We start from the raw sequence: 23,956 nt of genomic DNA on the forward strand, positions 1-23,956 counted from the left end.
TTTGACAATTTTTTATACCTGTTTAGTTTGTGTTATAAGTTTATCCAAATTTTTAGGTAAAGGAGTTAAATAAATTTATGGATAAATTATTTGCAGAAAAGAATAACATCCATTTTTTTATTGTCTATGTATTCACCTAGTAAAGTTTCCCTTTCAGTCCTTTTTTCCCTTTGACTTTCAACTTCTATGAAAAACAGTTAGGTTTATTGTCACACCTCTATTTATTAAATATCTGAGTTGAGATCTCTAGGATCTAGTTTTTTTTGTTGTTTTTTTTGTTTTTGTTTTTGTTTTTTTTGTGGTACGTGGGCCTCTCACTGTTGTGGCCTCTCCCCTTGTGGAGCACAGGCTCTGGACGCGCAGGCTCAACGACCATGGCTCATGAGCCCAGCCTCTCCACGGCATGTGGGATCTTCCTGGACCAGGGTAAGAACACGTGTCCCCTGCATCAGCAGGTGGACTCGCAACCACTGTGCCACCAGGGAAGCCCTCTAAGATCTACTTTTTAAGACAGTGAAAATTCCTTAAGTTAGAAGCTTCATATTTTATTACTGAACAAATTAATGTCTTTCTTTTTATTCTATTAATGATTCAAATTTATGACTTTTATGTTACATGAGAAGATAATTTTATCTTCTTGGTATTAACTAGTTGACTAAAATACATTTAACTCAGGAAGAACAGGCACAAGAAAATTTTTGTGAGATGTATTTTAAGATATGTCTGTGGGGGCTTCCCTGGTGGTGCAGTGGTTGAGGGTCCGCCTGCCGATGCAGGGGACACGGGTTCGTGCCCCGGTCCGGGAGGATCCCAAATGCCGCGGAGCTGCTGGGCCCGTGAGCCATGGCCGCTGAGCCTGCGCGTCCGGAGCCTGTGCTCTGCAACGGGAGACGCCACAACAGTGAAAGGCCCGCGTACCGCAAAAAAAAAAAAAAAAAAAAAAAAAAAAAAGATATGTCTGTGTATGGAATTAAAAAACGTTTTTATGAAATTATTTCTAAATTTTCAAAAAAATTGTAAATAAATAAATAAAAAATAAAGGAAATAAGAGAAGAAAGCAAATGTGTCATAGGAACCAGAAATTAGCATAATATTGGTGAAATTTATTAAAAAGAAAGTATTTTTTTTAATTCTTAATAAAATGATTAAATTTCCTATAGGAAGAGAAACAGAAAGATATGCAGTAAATAGGAAAAAAAAAAGACTCCTGCCTTGTTTGGTTTACTGCAAAGGTAGAATCTGTGGGGACAGTCCATCTGTATGAAAGAATTTGGCAGCAAAAAAGACACTAGAAAAAGGTGGAATCAGGTGAATAACATCTTTCAAAAAGACCAACTTTCTCTCTCCCTAGTTGATGCACTGTACTTTTGACTAAATGACTATAAATAATCATTTACTTTAAATATATGTTATTTTTTTCATGTCTTTTGTTGATATCTTTGGATGCTTTAATATTAAATTATTGGATTTTAGTTCAAATATTATGACTCAATTTGAAGAAATGGCCAGGAAAGGGAAAAAGCAGCAAAAGTGTATTCAGCTATTAGATTAGGCAGGTGGGACAATTTAAGTTAAAAACTAGTCACTAAATTTTAAGGAAGACTATTCCTCCCTTCCAAGGAAGTCAAACAATATATACCTTTTCGTAAGCAAGCCAATTCATTTGATTAACAATAACATAATTTAAATACACTTTATTTTTGGTATATCACTGGATTTTAGGAGCCAGCATTACTACCCCTTCAGAAATCCAACACAGTAGATATATTACATGTGTGTCACTCCTGTCTCCCATTCACCAGCTGCAACTCAAAAATATAAAATGTATTTTAAATGTAAACTTGAAAATAGGAAGCATGAGTTTCTTTCAATGTTGTCCCCTTTGAGACCTCAAATATTACTTGGAGCAGATAAAACTGATAATAAATATTTTAGTATGTAGTATCTCTACTTCCTCCATTTCCAACTTAATAACCTCAAGAACACATTCCTTAGCCTGAATTGTTCCTGGCATGAGCAATCAAATGTATTCCACTAATATTTTCCTGCTCTCATTTTAAGATCTTAGTACTGCAGTATCCATTCCCTTCATGGGCCACTAAGCTGCTGTTCCACCCTTATTTCAATTCTCTCATATACAGACTGTTTGACTTTTTTAGAAAGTCCTATTTCTTATTCCCTAATCAATCTACCTATTCACTCAGCTCACTTTTCTCCTTCCACATTATCTTACCTAATTTATTTACATATATTTATGATTCTATGTTTGTAAATGTAGCTACATGTCTAATTGATCAATATACCTCACTATGAAAAGATATCCATATATCACTACAAGTTTCTCTTGCAAGTTCACGTTTATCTGTGCATTGATCTATATGGTTAACTAAATATAGGTTTCTTTTCTTTGTGTGTGTATATTTAATTATTAATGGTTGTGAGTGAATGCTAGAATGCAGACATGAGAATATATGTGAAAGTTGAGAGTTGGAAAGTTGTCATTTTTACAAAGATTGTGTGAATCATGAATGCTTGGTAGATAAACAAGATAGGTTATGAAAAATGAATTTGATCAGCTGTATGCAAGGGCTGACATCCATGGGAGCTAGCTAGATGCAGGGTCTTTACTCATAAATCCAAATAAATGTTTAATTGTAATCTTAATTTTTCTTATGATTATTATTAAACTTGTACTTATATTTTGATATCTATATAGTTAATGTTTCAGTTTCCCTCCCAAGTTTGCTCCCTAACATTTTTGAAAAAATTAGTAAGATAACAATGAGAAATCTTCTCTAATAAATACTTGGGTCTACTCTGCTATGAAGAGTACATTATATATATGTGTATATATATATATATATATATATATATATATACACACACACATACAATATATGTTAATGTATGATTAACAATATCAAAATAAAATTACATTCTCTGGTTTTCACTTTATCATTTTACCCCAGCAATTATGTATCTTTATTTTCCTTAGTGGACATAAGCTTTAAAATAAGAACATACATTAGAGGTGATTTACTGGGTTTTGATGTTTGAGCAGCCAGGATGAGCATGAAACATGAAGGAAGGATATGTAGTTTGTAGGTCCTATCTTTCTTGATCCCATGACTTCAGTAATTATTCATTCTACTCTTAAACAATTGGCATTAACACCACTATTAGCCCAGGATAATATTAGATGGTAATTTATATATATATATATTTATATATATATACATATATATATATATATATATATACACATACATACATACATACTTCCTGCTCCCAGTGCATTGCAAGATAATTGGGAAGGACCAATAGGCACAAGCACAAAAGTAATTTCAGTGTGGGGTGGACAGTGCTCTAACAGAGACATGTGTGAGGTGCTATAGGAGCAGAAAAGATGTGTAATTTCTATTCTTAATAGGAAGAGACTTAATCAGTGGTTCTCATAGAGATGATAGTATTTGAGCTGATTGTTGAAGGATTCCCCAATCTGATTCAATGAGCCTTTACAATCAACCACTTCACGGTTCTGTGTGTGTGTATACATATAGACACACATACATATATTGCAGGACTCAGGTGATGAACAATATATTGAAACCTCTTCTTGATAGCAAATTATCAGAATATACAGCCACCAAATATGAACAACCATCAGGAATGACGAACTGAAAAGTACCAAATTTGAAAAAATAGACGTTGCAACCTATAGTTTGTCCTTTCTAGTGAAATAGAGAAAACAATCCAACATGAAAATGCAGTTTTTGCCACCAAAGAAAGATGTACCTATTCTATTGTTAGGTGGGTGTGAAATTTCCAGGCTAATTCAAGGCACTGTGGTAGGAATAATTTTTGCTATTAATATGTAGTTGTTGCTGAGTATCAACTACTTTTAAATTTACAGTTAAGAGATGTTTCATATCCATCTTTCATTTATCTGATCATCAACCTGTAGCCACCATGGACTTATGGAAAGAATAGTAAAGAATCAAGAAACCTTGGTTATATTATCGTGGCCCTTGGGCAGTCAGGTAGTTTGCTTGAATATTAATTTTCTTGTCAATTAATTGTGAATAACTTTTGCAAATTAATCGATAAGATTGTGTTACAGTGCAATGAGATAATAATTATTAATGTAAACTTTAAAATATGCAAGTACAAGGCATAATGATGCATAGATTGGGAACTCCTCATGGAAAGGTGAAATCTGAAAGTCCACATGATTCAAATATATAAAATTACAGACATTTTGAATAAGGTAAAATAATTTGTTTTAACATATTTAAAAATTCTAGAATAGCTTTTATACTCTGAGAAATAATCAGAAAAAATATGTGTTTCAGGCATTTTACATACTTACTTTAATTCTTCCTCACAACACCATCAAGACAGAGGCATTATCTATGTTTTTGATGAAGATAGTATAGGTCTGAGAATTTAAATAATTAGCTTAAAATGTCATAAGGAATAACAGAGTGAAGATATCCATAATCCTTACCCCAGTGTTTTACAGTAAAGGATAGAGAGGACAAGATCAGAATCACCTAGAAATATTTTTCAATCTTGGGCTTCTTATTTGATACAGGAAGTGAGGTGAATTTAGGTTGAACACGTTCCCCAGTTTTGTAATATAGTCACAATCACTCTTCTATAACTGCCCTGCTCACGTTAAAAGTACAGGACCAAAACATATAGCTTCATTACTACCAAGAAGCAATGCTTCAGACAGTGATAGTCAAAGCCAAAATAGTCTTTAATGGATACTTCCTACATGTCACTTCTGTTTGCATTGTTTGGCCTAAGAATGATACATAGCCACAGTTAAACTCAGGAGAGCCTAGAAGTATCATCCTTCTTTGATGGATACTTTGATGAAAAAAAAAAAAATATATATATATATATATATTTGTGAATGGTTATAATGTTCACATTAAATGTTACAAATGTTAAGCAAAGTTTATGTGAAAGAGAGGAATAATTTCACTCTGGTGAAATCAGAACAGTCTCTGATGTATTTAATTCTGAATTCTACCATTTCTACATTGCCCAGGAATGGCTGTTCCTTTTCTGTGTCTTAACTTTGTTTCTTTCCTTATTGTAGTTGATCTCTTTTTAATTTTCACTACCAAGTGTCACAAATTCTTAGTTTCAGTTATGTACTTGACATTTATACTTAAGGAACATATCAAAATTGTATTACAAAGGAAATATTCAGTGATGTGCTAGAGTCAGCATTTTCTTCTTCCTGAATTGAGAACTTCTCAACACTGTGTTCAGTGACATCATCCTGATGGCTTGATATCAACCACAGTGAGAGTTTTACAGCATGGAAATCAACAAATACTCTAACTCTGGTTTGTTTATTTATTTATTTTACTTTCCCAGAGTAAATGTTTAAAAAGTCAGATGTTTAAAAAGTCAGATGTTTAATATATACCAACACACCACTGAGAGTACTTCTCCTTCCCATGGACTTTATAGTATCCATGGAGAAGGGAAGGAAGAGTTTATATCTGCACCTGTAATACAGAAAACAAAGAACAACAACAACCAAAATGTTCATTAGACTATGGGCCAAGAGTCAAGTCAGAACAGCATGTCCAAATTATTAAAACAAATAGAGCCAATGGTGAAAGATACAGAAGAATTGGGAAGAGGGCCAGGGAATTTCTGTGAACAGTTCTTAGTGTGTGTTTGCCTTGGCTAGGTAGCTCATTTAAAGGAGTTTCATGGTAAGTAAAATACTATTCTTACTAAAAGCAGAAGGGTTTTGTTCACCCTATATTCGGTAAGCATTGAACAATAAATAAGGTGTGTTCTAATTCAATTTATTGGAAGTAAATTTTGCACTTAATAACTCCAGGTTGAATTAAATAAATAGATTTGATGATACATTTAGTACTACTGTCATTATCTCTCTATAATATAATCTATTTACATATCTACCCTGCCAGACAGGGTTGAGGAGTGTGGGGATTGTGTCCTAGACAGCTATTTAAACACTGCTCCTGGCATGGAAACTGAAGCATAGAAGTCACCTAATAAAAGTGTTAAATTAACCTAAATTTAAAATTCTTTTATGGTTACAGCATGTCAGAATGTTTTCCAGTTTACCTATAGGAATTGCTGGATGAAACCTACAAAAAATTTAGAAAGATAAATATTTGTATGAAAAGCTGTTAAGAGTCTTGGTTAAACTTGACCCTGAGACCTCTACTTGGAAAACAGTCTTAACTCTGTCATTGGGCCTTTGTTGGGTTCAGATTACTATATGGAGTAGAAGAAAGAGATCCTTTGCAGGGTAATTTATGTTCCTAGGAAAGATCACAGGGTTTAATATTAATACCAATATCAGGATTCCTACAATGTTGTTGAACAAAGAGATGTAGTCTCCATTACCAAAGTGGTGAGATAAGACTTCTTGTCTAATTTAATTTTATTGCTTAAAAAAATGACAGTGACATGAAATACAATTTTAGCAGGAAGGAAGAACAATACATGTCATTTATAGTAACTTACAATTTGTAGGTCAAACTAAATTTACTCTGGGAATGCCATGGACTTCCCCTGGTGAATTCCAGTTTCCTTGTGGAGTAGGAGACCATGGGCTATAGGAACTCATGTTGTGTTTGTCTGCTATGACTGTTACTAGGGAAATTGTGGTCCCTCTGGAACCAAAAGATGTCAAGAGTTTGGATACAAGATTTTCAGGGGAGCCAAGGTAGCCAAAATTGATATACAAGAACTCTACTATTCCATTAAGGGTACAGAAACCGAAGCCTCCTTGAGGTTATGAGCGCCATTGCAAGTAGGGAAGTAGGAGTTCATATGAGGGAAACAAAAGATTTGTTCTCCATTTTCTTTCATTTTGCAGTAAAAACATGCTTGATTTTGTTTGAAAAAATAAGCTAGAATGAAATATGTAAGTGTAAATAAGACAGAGCAGGTAGCTGTGGAGGCCTGCTCCAAGTCCATATTCCCAAACTTACACATTTTAAGCAGTGCCATGGTAGGAAGTATTCTGTACTTAAATTTTCCCTGCATGACTTCTTGGTATATAATAAGCAAGTTTCTGATGATTACAGAGGCACACAGATTCTAAGAAATTTTCTTACAGAAAAACATGATTATGTTTACTTAAAGGAAATATAGAACATTTTTGTTCTCCTTTCCTTTGGGCCCATAAAATTGTGTTATATCATCTTTCATAATAGGGAGAAATATTCCTACTACTAATGTGCATACTTATATCATAAATCAGTAAGCATCCCTATTTTACAGAAGCTCAAATTAATGGTCAAAGCTTATTTTGAGAAAAAGGGGCAATTTGGACCACATTTCAGTTGTAATCATATTTTCTTTAATGTTCATAATCTTTTGTCTTAAGGGGAGTATTATTATTTTAAAGCAAACCGCATTACCTAATAGGAAATGGCTATATTTTAATGTTTACATATTTTTTGAATAACAGAAAAGAAAGAAAATGAATTAGACACTGCTTGAAGAGGAGTCCAAAAAGCAGAGATACACTGAGGTCTTGCAAATCTGTTGTTAAAGAAACATACATTCTCAAATAAAGTGAATTAAAGTAATTTGGATTGATATGTTCAAAATGTTTTTATCTAGGGAAAGGAATATAAAAAAGAAGGGAAGTTTAAAAAATTAAAGTCAACAAAAAAAAAGTCACCTTAAACACAAAGCTTAAAATTTCTCTTTTCTTATGAATATTTTAATAGGTAATGTGTCAAATGGGTCAGACAGTAGCTTCAAGGACAAGTTCAAATTAAGCTGAGGTTTTTATCTTGAATTCAATTTCACTAATTATTTTAATAAGTGAAGATGTTCTCTAAAGCAAGTTGTAAATCAGCTAATTATTTACTTTGTTTATGTTTTCTATCAAATTATGCCTTTCAGTTGCTGTAATAAATATTACCTTTAGAGAGAGACAGGTGTAATGTTTATGTAAAATTAACTAGAACAAAATCAATATCAGTATCATATAAAGCAGGTGTACAATTATAGTGGTTAATTTGGAAAAAACAGTTTAGATAGGATATGTATCACATATATTTTCATGATCTTAGGAACTAAAAGTATGGAAAACAATTCATTTTATAGCTAAGTTTGTTTTTTCTAGACTCATGGCTAGTTTTAGAGACCCTAGATTTAGTCTTTCCCTTTGCTCTACCCCTTTGCTGCTCTTCCTGAAGTGTCTTTCTCCTATACTCACCAATTTTTTCATCACAAATTTCAATACCAGATAACCCAGTTTCTCTTATGTAATTTTTTATCATTGTAGACATGGCCACACTTACCAGGGGAATAAACAAGGAACGCACTGTGTTTGTGTGTGTGTGTGTGTGTGTGTGTATGTGCATCAGTGAGAGGCAGAGACAGAGAGGCAGGCAGAAAGGGAGGGGAGAGAAAGAGAGAGAGAGAGAGGGAGGTAGAGAAAGAGGCAGAGATGCAGAGTTTTATTTCTTCGTAGGAGTAGGAGCTGCTTAATAGAAGAAGGGAAGTGAAAGAAAAATATATCTATGGGTATGACATTGTTGAAAGCATCAGAAAAAAAAATATGACAGAGGATGTGAACACTACCTTAATGTACTGATAAGAATAAGCCTTTGAAAACTCCTACTTCTCTTTAAACATCATGCCTAGGAATATACTTGAAATGCAGAAATCAATTAAATAGGATATTATCTTGAAATTAGAAAATGGGAAAAAAATAAAGAAGATCCATTATATTTCACAGGTTTGGTATGAAGTCTTTGGGGTCCTTTATTGCTGAGAAATATTTAGCTCTCTGACATCCTAGAAGTGGGCTTGTATTGGGTGAGGGCCTTGCATCACTGAAATTAATTTCACCTTCTAAAACATATTTTTGAGCACTTAATGTTCCTTGTGATGTTAAGAAACACACAGTGCCTGCTCCCAACTATCTCATAATCTCATGGAGAAAGACTGGTGGATAGATAGATAATAATCATATAGTCCATTTTCCACAGGGGGAACACAGAGCAGGGACTGCTCAGCTGGTCTAAATGGAGAGAAAGTTTCCCTCAAAACTTGGAAACTATCATGGTGGTGTTTTAATTATCAATTTAAGTTCTCTGAAATACTTTTTTTCTTGATATTTTCTTTAGATAATTCCCCACAGGAGATTATCTCCATCTCCAATTGAGAAGGCTATCCGCAGAAGACTAAACACAGAGAAATTAAAAGGAAAAAACTAGACACAATTCTGATTAGAGAGATTTATTTGTTTGCCAGTATTATGACTCTACCCCTTTCCTTTAGAATTTTGCATGTTGGACACTATAAATCACTTAAAAAATGGAGTTAAGTGACAGACATTCTTGGATTTAAAACTCAGACTGCTACTTAACTTTCTAGATGATCTTGAAAGTTGTCTCGTAATCTCACTGTATCTCAGTGTCCTTCCCCTGAAAATGGGAATGATAGTGTCTAACTACTAGACTGGTAAAAAGAATTAGAAAGGCAATAGATGTAAAAAAGTTATAGTCCGTGGCACATAGTGGGAACTCAGTACACATAAGTACTCCTGAATAAGTTTATTACAAAATATGATAGTAAAAATTCAAGGGACGTCCCTGGTGGTCCAGTGGTAAAGAATCCATCTTCCAATGCAGGGGACTCTGGTTCGATCCCTGGTCAGGGAACTAAGATCCCACATGACGCGGGGCAACTAAACTCCCTTGCCACAACTACTGAGCCCTTGTGCCTCAACTAGAGAGCCTGCATGCTGCAAACTACAGAGCCCATATGCTCTGGAGCCTGCAAGCCAAAACTAGAGAGAGAAAACCCACACGTCACAACTAGAGAGAAACCTATGAGATGCAACAACAACAACAAAAATCCAACATGCTGCAATGAAGATCCTGCATGTCACAATGAAGACCTGATGCAGCCAAAAATAAAAATAAATAAACAAACAAATTCAAAATCATAATTCTCTAGCTCAGAGTTGACTGACACAATGAGCCACTGGCTTAGGAGAGTCCCCCTGAGTTATCCCCTTAATAAATGGAGGATCTCAGTGTTAGCCTCAAGTGCATCTGTGGATTCAGTGGCATTTGGAGGGGGTAATTGTACTGAACCAAATGAAATTCTATTTTAGTTAGTATATTTTTAAATGGAGACTAGAGATACAAGAGTCTTTAGAAAGTCTACTGAACCTTCAGGCACAAATAATAGTTCATCTGGAGACAAACACCATCACCTTCTTCCCAAGGACCTGACCATATAGCCCACCTTTCAGGTAACTGGAACTAGGCCCTCCCAGAAATATAACCCACCTAAAGGGAATGTCTTTCCCTTTCTAATGCAGAATTTTACATCCTAAACAATTGGAAAAATGGCACATGTCTTTGCCAGATTTCCTTTATCTTCACATGTTCATTATAGCAGAAGTTTTGCCTATAGCAATGAAATCACTTAAAATGAGATTATATTAAGGTTAAATCATCAATTGCTTTTTATTATTAGAAAATGATTCTTACTTTGAGATAATTACTATAAAATAAATCAAGATGTATTATTAAGACGTGTGATTTAGTTGTTTTCTCGTTAAATGCTAACAAGTGTTCTCACCATGTCAGTCAACACTAGAAATAAATCTGCCTTTATGCCCTATGTTCTATGACTCTATAGAAGCTCCCCTATTTCTGGAATAGCCATATTATATTCAGAGCACTGAGCTGTGAGTAGTAATTATCCAACTTGTCAGTTTTACACGGAGGATCATGTAGTGGGCTAGGAGGAATTGTATTGTGACACAAACACGGGATGGGAGAATCCAGAGACACCGATGTGCAAATCTGTTAGAACTTAAGATAAGGGTCAGGGAACCCAGAAGTATTCAAACTCTGCATCAGCCAAGACAACCACAAAGTTTCATAGCTAAGTTGAACACAAAAAAACAATTTCAGAGGGAAAAAAATAAAATTGTATTATTAGTCCTTTTTTAGTAGTAATAAATTATATTATTAGTTTTGGCCTCAAAACCACAAGCAGAAGAATTTGGTAGCTAGGCATGTCATTGTTTACAAATGTTATGTAGTAAAATCTAAATAATTTTAGGTCTCAAAAACAAGGGAACCTAATTTTGTACCCCTCCCACTACCCATCCAAGTGAAAGCCCGACATGCACAAGCATCCCATTATCAAAAAGAGAGAGAACAGAGTTTACTTGTCCCCATGAGTGCACTTTCCCTCAGGTTGCAGCTATAGCTGGAGTAGTCCCAGGTCCAACTAAGTGAGAGAAAGAGCAAAGCAGCCATAGGAAGGATCTTGTGCTATACCTCCCAGACACCCCGAACACCTCCTCCCCGTCCCAGGCATAGAGTGAGAAAGAGAGCCTGTTTTAAGATTTTAAAGCAATGGCACCACCCACTTTCAGTCTTGGTCTAATTGATGCCCTGAAATCAGATTCATAAGCTTTTCCCTTTGTGGTTATATTAGTTTTGTATTGCCATAACAAATTACTGCAAATTTAGCGTCTTAAACAAACAAAAAAATTAGTATGTTATAATTCTGTAGGTAAAAAGCCCAACCCAGGTCTCACGATGCTAAAACCAAGGTATTAACGGGCCTCTGTTCTTTTTTGGAGGTTCTCAGGGGAGAATCAATTTTCTGATGGCTTGAGTTGTTGGCAGGATTCAGTTCTTTGGGATTGTAGGACTGAAATCTTTGTTTCTTTCTGTCAACTGCTTCCCACTTCTAGAGGCCACCCACATTCCTTGTCTCATGGTGTCTCCCTCCATCTTCAACACTAGCAAGTGCAGGTCTGGTTCCTTTCACACTGGATCTCTCTTTCTTTTTCTATCTCATCTCTCTGACCCAGCAAGAGGGGTTCTCCACTTTTAAGGACTCTTGCAACTCAATTGGACCACTTGAATAACACAGGATCCTCACCCTATTTTAAGGTCAGTTGATTAACATCTTAATTCCATCTGCAACCTGACTTCTTTCTGCCAAAGTAACGTGTTCACTCGTTCTAGGGATTAGGATGTGAGAATTTTGGAGAGCCATAATACTTCCTACTATGGAAGTAAAGACAAAAATATAGGGAAAAAATGCTGAATGTAGAGAGTCCTTGAATTTTTGCCTGGATTCCTTTTATGCCTGGTGCTAGCTGTTTAAATTTGAGAAAGATATTTTAATTTCTGAGCCTCAGCTTCTGTTCCTCTTATATCAAGGTACTAATTCTTACCACAGTGAAGGTCTTTGGGGGCTAAGTGGGTGAGGGCCAAAAGTGTGAAAAGAGGGGGCTGTCTGTATTAAAACTAGAGAGCAAATGCCCCACCCAAAGGAATTTAAATTCCAAAATTTTGTTAAAATATTCTTCCTGACAAATAAAACATCAATGGGACATATTAGGCAAAATTACCATTGTGAGATATTCAGCTCAGCTTGTAAGATTGCTATGAGGTCTAACTGAAATGAATTTATTTAAGATGCATAGCATATAATAAGTATTCCACTCATTTAATTTTCTTATTTCTTAAATGTTTTACCCTAACAATATTTGCTTTTGAACATGAAAATATCATTTCATTCATTTATTTCTTATATAGCTATCCATATCATGCTATTCTCTGACCACCTGGGTTCCTTTTTACATGTTTCTAAACACATCCAGCCAAATATTTGGTTCTTAAAATCTCTACACTCTGTAAGTTCCATCAGTCACATTCAATCATATCTATATTCATCCATGGAACATAAACATGAAAAAAATGACTGATATTCAAATAGCCTTTCATTATGCTCTTTGTGAGTTAGTTTTCTAATGTCTTTCTAATCCTCTTTTCTTATTAGTATCATTGTAGATGCTAATGTCAAATCATTTTGACAGAATTGCTTATTCATTTCACCTTTATATTCTAACACTTCCTAAAAGGGTTTTAAATTGCATACAGGTATATTTAATAAGCACAAATTTTCCCATCCAGTTTTACAGGCTAAAGTGTACATATAATCTCTGAGACATTAAGTGTTGCTACATGTGTTTTATCAGTCCATTTATATACTCTTTGAAATATATTACCTAGTTTAGATATGTTAATAAATGAACTTTATATAACATCTCTGATTAAACATTAACGTAGGCCAAAAGATCAGATATAAACCTGACTTATTTTTTCATGGGAACATACAGCATTTTCCTCATTCCTGAATTTTCTCTAAACTGAAGTTTCTCTCAAGAAACAGCTCCCTCCTGCTTTGGTCATAATAAAAAAGAACAAGCTAAGAGTCTAAGGGCAGAAATTGAATTTCTCAAGATCCTTTCCTCCTTCATTAGAGATGTAGAAATAAAAGACAAACTTCTTTTAAGTTATCTCCTCAGTCACCAGGCATACAGTGAAATACTGTAACATCCTTTGTGGTTATCTTTCTTTGTTTTTCCCTTCCTTCCTTCCTTTCTTTTTTTCTTCCTTCCTTTTCTTTCTTTCTTTCCTTCTCTTTCTTTCTTTCTTTTTGTTTCTTTCTTTTTGGCAGTGAGTTAGAAATATTATAAAAAAATTCTTTTTGATGAGATTTATAGGGGCCATGTCAGGGAATAAGCTTATTTAATGAAAGAGATGTGAAAGAAGAACAGGAAAACACTAGTACTAAAAGAGGTGAATTGTTCATTCTGTAGAAATAAGAAGTTATCTATGATTAAGAGAAGCTTGTTGGACGTATATTAAATTTTATTTGCAATCATGACTCTTATTTGAGCAGAACATTTTTTTGATTTGCTTTATTCTAGGTTTAAAAGAATAGCAAATAGTATGGTTAGAAGAAGAAATTATGTCTAAGGTTAAGTTCATACTAAACTACTTTATGTTTCAATTCACCTGGTTTGGCTAACTATATTTATATTTTTTGCCAGATCCGAGACACACTTATGAGGGCATAATTAATAATCACATCAATATAACAGCTGGAAATTTAGATTGTCCTAAGTATGGACATATGGATATTCTATGCCTTTTATTGCCTCAAGGTATTTGCAAACCTCATTCCCCCTTTTGGAGTAGTCTATCCCACTGCCTCTAGCTTTATCACTTAATTGTAGTCTACACCTTTTCTTAATCTACTCATTATTTGCAGATTATGTGAGATTCCCCTGATATGATTGCTCAAGGCATACCATAATAACCCTAGTATAGCATATATCATCCATTATTTTAACCATTTATTATTCTATCTACCCTACTAGACCATATGGAACATGAAAGTGTAGAGCCTTAGTCTTGTTCACCATTATTATCTTCATGACAAGCATAATATTTAGCCTAGCATAATTATTAGTCTGCTGTAACATAGCCGGTTCCCATTTCTGAATCATCAATGTGTAGATACTAACCAAAGTCCTAGTAGGTGAGGAATATTCAGTTAGCAACTTTTTTAGCACCTCCCTTTGGAGTAAGAATAACAAGGTATTTCTAATTCCTATTTCTATATCAATCTCTCTTGAGCACCTGAAAATAAACCATTTTAAAACAGGAGAAAAACAAGATAGTTTGGCATTTCAGTCCTAAGGAATGCTATGGGGAACAACCTACTGTGCTGGCTACACAGATCATATGTTTTATTTGGGTACCTAGTGCTGGATGTTGGGCAGCCACCTAACCTCCATGCCCTCACCCCCACCCCAAGAATTTTTGTGAATGTTGGGATGAATGACACATAGATGCCAATAGGTATGAAAGAAAGCTTATTATTTACACAGTAAACATTTAAAGATTCCCAAGGAGAAGGGCTCAAGTTTGGTCTGAAGTGAAACCAGAAACATCACTGGGGAAGGATGACTCTGGTTTTACTTATGGTTAGGAGGTGGGGCAAGAGTAAATGTCCCCTGTCCTGACTGGGACATGCATGGTTTGAACTTCCCACCAGCACCAAGAGAGGGAGCAGGCAGCTTTCTCACAACTTTGCTCAGTTGTGAAGTAAAAGGTAAAGGAGAAGGAGGGAGCTTGAAAGATGTTAGTGGTCAAACATCAAAAATGAAGTCTTTGTCTTTATTACAGTAAACAAGACTAATTCTGTTTTTAAGGTTTTTAAAGAATGAGATTAATGATCTCATTTATAGATATTTTAATAGGAATTAAGAATGAAAATATGTCAGCAATGTGTCTGCCCAGTTTTCACAATGTATGTGATTAACTTCATATATATTGACTTAATTCTTGTTATAATTCTGTCATGACCATATTATACAGCTTAGAACATTGAAGTTCAGAAATGTGCAGTAACATACACAAGGTCACACATGTAAGTCAACAGAACCAAGATGTAACCTAGAGCAATTGATTTTCAAATCCTACATACATTTACTTGCTCTAATTACCCATAGAACCGTTGTGAGTTTGAGACATATATTTTCTCTTTTCAGTTTAGAATATCTAAAGACTCTTAATGTCTTCTACATCTTGCAGAAAGAGAAGCAAATGAATTTAATATTTCTTTTTAGTCCTTAGGGTCATACTCTGACCAATGTGCTAAGGAAGCTGAGGACCATTACATGAGACAATCTGCCTATACCTCTGTTTCCAAGAAGCAAAATACTCTCAAGACCTGCCTTATTCAAGATACCACTGATTTTTAAATGTTAGGTAACCAGCCTACTTGAGTCACAATATAGGTAAGGAAGAGCACACTCTACTCTGAACCTACATTGTAAATCAGATTTCCTCTCATGCTATGCAATATTCATATTTGATTTCATAATTCAAGTTTAGGAACACATTTCTTACCTTTGTTTCCATTCCTGAGAGGTTTCTTAGTGTGTAATTCTACTGAACAAATACACACTGATTCTACGTGCTTTTATGGCATCATTAACATACAGTATACACCTTTTCAACTCCTCTCCGAACTGTACTAAAAATAAATGCAGAGCAGTTATTGTAATTATAGAGTAAACATAACAAATTGACATAAGTATAATTAAAACAGGAAGAGTGGTGAGCACTTTGAAATATAAAAAAAAATTAGTTCAAGCCCCTTGTGGTTAAAAATTCTCTCTCCTTGGAGAAGCAAAATATTAACCAAGAACTTAGAGGCACAAAATCAAAGACTACAAAGCAACTTTCCTTTCTAGGGCAGGAAGAATGACACCTAAGCCAAATTTGATTCTATGTTCATCCAGTCTACTTGAAAATGGACTTAAAATGACTCTTTCATGCTGAGATTTTGTCCACTACTATACTGTGAAAAAGAGATTTGAAAGAAATGTTCATATAAGAAAAGCAAGGGTAAATCACAATTTCACATATAAATTTGCCTCATTATCATTGAGTTTCTGAAATAGTTGTTGGGCCTAGTTTTCTGGACAATTCTCTCAATTCTCAGTCTTGCATGTAAAGAAACATATTACATACAGCTTCATTTTTCCGAGGATTTTTTTCCTAAGTAGTACTGTGTTAAAGTTTTCATGTAATTAGCACAGCAAAAAACAGCACCTCTCTGGCATTTTCCTTCTCTTCTCTGAGACTGCTTTTTTGGTGCCGTTTTTCTGTTTGCTTTGGTTTTTCTGGAGTGAGAGAGTGACTGGTAAAAATTCTTGGTGGGTACTTAGTATTTTATTTGGCATTGGCACATGCAGTCTTCTTTTTTTGCGGTACGCGGGCCTCTCACTGTTGTGGCCTCTCCCGTTGCTGAGCACAGGCTACAGACGCGCAGGCTCAGTGGCCATGGCTCACAGGCCTAGCCACTCCGCGGCATGTGGGATCTTCCCGGACCGGGGTACGAATCCGTGTCTCCTGCATCGGCAGGCAGACTCTCAACCACTGTGCCACCAGGGAAGCCCCTGTACATGCAGTCTTCTTAAAGCTAAGTTTTATCAGGATGGAGAAGATGCTTGAAGACCACTCATCTTTTCAAAAGACTGTACTTTAAGATTAATACAAAGAATGTGTCATGAATAGTAACTGCAAAATATCTACTGTGACGAAGATGCAGCATTCAGTAAATGAATGTCAGTGATTAAAGGATATCTTGTCAAAATAGCTCCAAATGGGGATCTTAGACAAAGGGTAAGAAAGGAAGGAATGAACAAACAAAGGAAAGAGGATGAGGGCAAAACAATAGTAAATAATGAGGAGAAATATACATAGATATGGAGAAGCTTAAAACATGCATTTCTAATAGATAACAATGAGAGTTGGACATAGATAAATGACAGCTATGATGAGTTTTATTGCACAATTTTTTTGTGCATCATTAAATATGATGAATAAGAGGTAAGTGCAAAGTCAAAAGACAAATCTGAGTGTATCAAGAATGATGGATGAGCAATGGGGGCACAGAGACAAATTTCACTGTATTGGTAAGGTCTGATTTTGTGAGATCATTGTACTTTATATGACTTAGGGAATTAAAATAAATTTGAAAAATACATGAGGGAACATTCTTGGTCATGTTATTATGGTAAGGATATTTTTAAAATTTTTATTTGTTTTTCACTAAGGGAAACTGATCAGTCAGTAATGTCACCAACAAATAAAGGAATGACATAAAACAGCAATAAGAAAAATAATTCATCTATATATTTCTCATATTCTTTTTAAATTGATGTTCTTTTTATAATATGAGAAACAGTGTAGGTATAAGCGACAATAGCAACAATAAAATTTCATTGAAGAAACTTCCTGAGTCTTAATCTCAGGGAATTTTCACTTGTTCAAATTGTTAAACTACATACTTCCCACTCCATAATGTCTCTCCAGAGTATTTTCTCAGATATTTTAGAAATCCTCCAAACTCATAATGTGCTCTCAGCATTCACATTTGAGAGCACTTCATGAAATTTTGTGGTTCAAAGAATACATAGTTATCTCTGACAATATAACTACTATAGTAACACGTTATTTCTTCCTTGTCTTCAGGGTCTCCCCTTGTTGTCTTCTTATGTACGAGTTGGCCAAAAAATTCCTTTGGTTTTTAGGTAAAGCTAAAAGACACATTTTTCATTTTCACCAAGAACTTTTTGAACAGTGTATTCATCGTTTTGTTCCACTAGCTTCTGACATTTTTCAGGCAACTTCATAATTCCATCTTCCCAAAACTTTTTGAGCAAAGAACCGTTCCAGGTTCCTTTTACAGTCTTCCAGGGAACTGAAATTTTTTTCCATTAAGAGAATCTTGTAAAGACCGAAATCAATGGAAATCCGAAGGTGCGGTGTCTGGTGAATACAGCGGATGAATCAGAACTTCCTAGCCAAACTATAACAGTTTTTGCCATCATCAAAGAAGCATGTGGTCTTGCATTATCCTGATGGACGATTATGCATTTTCTGTTGATTAATTCTGGATGCTTTTCATCGAGTGCTGCTTTCAGTTGGTCTAATTGGGAGCAATACTTGTTGGAATTAACTGCTTGGTTTTCCGGAAGGAGCTCATAATAGAGGACTCCCTTCCAACCCCACCATATACACTACATCACCTTCTTTAGATGAAGACTGACCTTTGGTATGGTTGGCGGTGGTTCATTTCACTTGCCCCAAGATCTCTTCCATTCCACATTATTGTACAGTAACCACTTTTCATTGCCTGTCACAATTTGTTTTAAAAATTGAATGTTTTCATTACATTTAAATAAAGAATCTCAGGCAGAAATATGGTCAAGAAGGTTTTTTTCACTTAACTTATGTGGAACCCAAACATCAAAGCGATGAGCATAACCAAGCTGGTGCAAATGATTTTCAACACTTGATTTGGACATTTTGAGTATGTCAGTTATCTCCTGCATGGTATAAGGTTGATTGTTCTCAATTAACGTCTCGATTTGATTGCCATCAACTTCAACTGGTCTACCCAACCATGGAGTCGCATCCAATGAGAAATCTCCAGAACGAAAATTCACAAACCATTTTTGACATGTTCGATCAGTCACAACACCTTCTCCATACACTGCACAAATCTTATTTTTGCATTTTAGTTGCATTTTTACCTTTTTTTTTTTTTTACCTTTCTTGAAATAATCTAGCATAATATGCTGAAACTGTTGCTTTATTCTTCCATCTTCAATATTAAAATGGCTACACAAAAATCACCAATTTTGAAAAGCTTTTTTTTAAATGCACGCTGATATGACAGCTGTCACAATACAATCTAACAAAATTGTTTCAAATGAAGTTAAAAATGACTAAGCACTTCTAGAGCCATCTTACAGAAAAAAAACAAAGAAACTTTTTGGCCAGCTCAATTGAAGCTGAAATAAAGGGTGATCCATATATATATATTTTTTAAAGCTCCCTCATTAACAAAAAGTTAAGTTTTCCATGTGGCCCATAACCCTGATTTATCATCATTGCTACAGACTGTATTTGGGCTACACTCCCCAATTTTTTTTTTTTTTTTTTTTTTTTAAGATTTGTTCGTAGTGTGTTATCATGGTAAGTCTTATAGCAGGCATCTCTGACCATACTGAGTTGAGCTGGGAAGAGTGGGCTGAGGACTTTTTTTCACAGGAAATTATGGTTGTTTGTATTAACATCTTATGCATGGTTTTATATGTTTTTCCAGGGCCAGAGAGTTGTATTCTATAAATTCTTTTTACCAGACAATATGTGAAAAGGCATTAAATATGTAGGAATATCAATATACTGTGCCAAAGAGAAAATTTGCAAATATAATAGGTATGAAGGTAGATGAAAAGTCATTTGGTATAAATCTTTATTTCATTCCTTGAAGGTGTGAAGAACTCAGGTATTATATTTAGGATTCTGCAATAATCTTTCATTTTGGCATAGGGTTTAGTGATGTTTGTGGCTATGAATGGTACTCATTTCACTAAGTAATCTATTCACTCCTAAAACCCCTGAAAGGTGGAATGAATAACAATGAGGAAAGAAGATAAGGGGAATGATGAATAAAGGAGAGAAGAAAAGAGTAAGAAAGAAGAAAACAAATGAAAAGGAAAAGTATCCAACCTGATAAGTACTTTAGCAATTCAATCAAATTTTGATCCCTTCTTACAATAATCATAGGAGGTAAGAATTATTATTTTTATACTACAGATGAGAAATTGAGTTGAGAGCATAAATATTTTATTTTTCTCATAGTGACATAAATTATAAGCAGTATAAAAGGGACTAGCCATCCAGCATTTCATAAAAAATATATGGACTTTTCCACTTTACCCATGGTGAATCATGGAACCCCACCTTAGGTTAGAGTCAAGTCCCAGCAACTGCCTCGGGAATCCCTCTGTAGTCCTCATGCAAAAGAATGTCTCTTCCATCTTTTAGGGATCAAAAATGTATGTATCCAATCAAGGAGGTACTAAAAGAGACTAAGATATGCTACAGAAGTTTCTGTGTAGCATTCAGCATGAGAGTGGCTGAGTACCACACAGTGGAGTTAGAAATAGAAGCAACAACAGCAAAACACATATAGCTGTGTAGTTCAAGTTATAGAGTATGCATATGAAAGAGATAAAATTACCAAAGAAGAATAAGAGGAAGAGAAAGAAAGAGCTCAAAGGAAAGTATAGAAACTAATAATTATGTTCAGTGAAAACTGCTTAGCCCTGGTATGAACTAAATACCATATAGTAACAGTAGGAGTTCATAAACTCTCTTGTATTAACATATAAGGGTCCCAGAGAATAATACAAAAAGAAACTGGAGACATACTAAGACCTCATAAGTAAGACAATGCTATAGTCATTGTAAATAAAATAATATGTAATAACTCTGTTATGGCAAAATTGATGGTTCAAACTGAATCATATTTGTGTGTATATAACTCAATATTTTTTATAAATCCCAATTATAGTTGATCATGGCTGTGTAATGATAATTTAAATAAACCTAAAAATTAAAACAAAAAAATATATTTTCATTTGAGAAACAAAACAAAAGTAATTATATAAAAAAAATACCTAAATCTATACAGGCCTACTAACTTCTAGTTGATGGAGAACCATTGATCAAGTCTCCTTAGCCCATGTCTACCATAGGCAGGACTGTGTAGAAATTCACAATAATAGTATTTCAAGAGGGCTGATGAAATGACAAGACTCCTGGTCACTGGGGTAAGAAAATGAGAGCTCATGTCTGTTTTTTTCCACAAGCTAGCTTAAGACCCAGGGCAATCCCTTCAACCTCTATGATACTCTGTTTCTTCAAGAATACACATTAGTGTTATTATTTTTGTAAAAGTTGATTTTTATAGGCATGAACATATCAAAATAAAACTAATTTTAATTATTTTAACCGAAATATATACAGCTACATTTTATCAGAGAGGTTTAAAATGTCACCCTAGGACAAAGTATCAATAGGATGCTGCAACTTTTAAAAGACCAGCAGTAGCTCATCTTAAAGGATGCTTGGTTGCCTTTGCCTTTGAAGCTAATATATCAACACATTTTCTCCATATTTCACATAATGTTCAGATGTGAAATGAATAAAAAATATTAGAAAATGTATTTTAATATAGCTATAGATAAGATATCTATATGTATATATATTTATATATCTTATGTTGAAGTAATGTTTTGAAGGCATTTTTCTACAATTAATCTTTAATTAAAGTGATAATAAAATTTTCTCACTCTCACCTTTCTCATGACTTCCAATTACACTTAAAATTCCAAATACTTACAAAGACCTACCAAGCCTCTTTTACATTGCCCAAGACTACCCCTCTGACATCACTTCCAGCCCTCTTCCCCTTACTCCCTGTGCTGTCACATTGTTCTCCTTGACTTCCCCAAACACTAGCGTACACTGCTTGATGGATTTGCACTAACCGTGACACTACCTAGTTGTCCTCTCGTCAAATCTAACAAGAATTATTTTCTCATCTCATAAATCTATGTGGGTGTTATAAATGCCATAGGATCATGGCGTGCATGATAAGTCTGTTGTCAATAAAAAAAATCAGTAATTAAAATTTCCTTGGTAGAATTTTAAATTTGTTTTTAATGTTAAATACAAGGCCAGGAACTTGAGTATCTCATGTTACATAATTATCTATTGCTCAAAAAGGAAACTACAATGACTTAAAAAGAAGCTCTTAGGAATTACAAATATTAGAAGCTTGTCCCACTTTCCCATCTGTGAAGTATATTAGATGATATGATATATAGTAATGGGGAAAAAGAAGGCAAGCCCAAGTATTTTTCTTTCTTGTTTCTGTCTTTGTTGGTTTTTGTCCTTTCAAACGTACATTGGTTTAGGTAGTTCAAAGCTGTATGTTAGATTTGGGGTCTGCCCTCAAATCCATTTTCAGGAGCTTCTCCAATCTGAAGCAGAGAAGTTGAAAGAGAAAGGCAGACAGAGGAAGAAATAATAGAACAGGAGTAGTTAGGAGAACAGGTTAAATAGAGATGTAATATTTAAAGCTGTATCAAAGCTAGAGAATCATGGGGAACATTGTGGAGTACAATATGTGGGTTCTCTAAATGTCCAGGAAGTCACATTACCAAGGATTTTCCATATGCAGAAAGAAATATATTTATATATTTGTTTATATATACTTATGTACTATTATATTAATATAATATATGCATAGTATGCTATTAGTAATATATTTGTAGTATGTATATATACATATATATGTAACAAAGAATAGTTTAGGAATGGCATTCTTAGTTTAAAAGACACTGTCAGTTCTGCATATTTTTATGTAATTATGAAAAAAATATTAGCATAAATATGTAAATGCAACATTAATGGCATCAAAAAGTGCATTTATTATACTTTCTTTAGAAATCAGAGCTCTCACACCATGGAATCAAAATGGCTTACAGACTCATTCTCCGTTTTGCCAGTGTAAAGGTCACCTGAAGTACAAGAGAGATTTGCTGGAAAATTTGAATTTATTTGAAACTGATCTCCTAATTATCTTAAATACACATATTCTTACTCTGATTGCTTCTGTAAAAATACATACTTTATACACTCTCCTGCAAACGTATCAAACATGTTTTTTTTTAAGTAAGATGTAGTTTTCAAAACTATGTGTAAGTTCATGTGTGCATGTATGTGTGTTTATTCTCAAATTGTTATTTGCTTTTCTGTGAATTTTGGGAAAAAACATTATTTTCTCCCATGAAATATCTTTCCCAGTCTTCAACCTATTGTACCTTACCTATGACTTATATATGTCCAATTCAGTGCTTTAAAAAATGAAATCTCACTCTTTCTCAGTTGGAATGTTCTAATGTGCATGTCTGAGACAGGTGATTAAGAGGGTTAGACTGTCCATTAGAACTTCTGTTTAGTTTGTCAGATGCCTGTGTCCAAGGTCTAAAGCCATGATTTCATAATAAAAAATATTAGCCATGTTTCCAATACAGATGGTCTTGGAAATTGACATTTTAACATGGTAATATCACCACCCCATGGATTGACAATTTCTACATTTTTTTATAAAGTGTACACTTCTATGCAATGGAGTGTTGTTTAAAACATGAATAAATTCAAAACTGATTAAAATTATACCTAATTCATTCACTCCTTTCTCCTAAAGCTCAACATGGACAGTCACAGGAACATCCAGTATACTGTAGGCATTGTGTTAAGTGTTTAGGAGATTAAAAAAAAAAAAAAATTATGTGGCCCATAAAACACACGGGTCTTAAAAATGTAATAAAACACAGATGGATATAAACAATAAGGGCAATTAAGTGTTATGTGTCATAAAAGAGCACAGAAGAAGGAGTGTCCAGTTATGGCTAGGAGAGGACGTACTATATATTTCTTAAGTTAGAAAAGATTCTTTAATATTGAATTCAATTTAATTTCCCATAAAATACCATTGCCCAGTCGGCAATGAGCTCTAATAGTTTGCACAAGACTTGAAACTGTAACATCCCTGTTCCACACACACACACATGCACACAGCATGAATTCCTCTTATCCTCTCTTTTTCTCCCTTTTCTTTTCTCTCCAAGATGGTCGGTCCAGTTCTTGAAGTTAGT

This window comes from Grampus griseus (assembly GCF_964374135.1).
Source record: "Grampus griseus genome assembly, chromosome: 1".
Classification (NCBI taxonomy): Eukaryota; Metazoa; Chordata; class Mammalia; order Artiodactyla; family Delphinidae; genus Grampus; species Grampus griseus.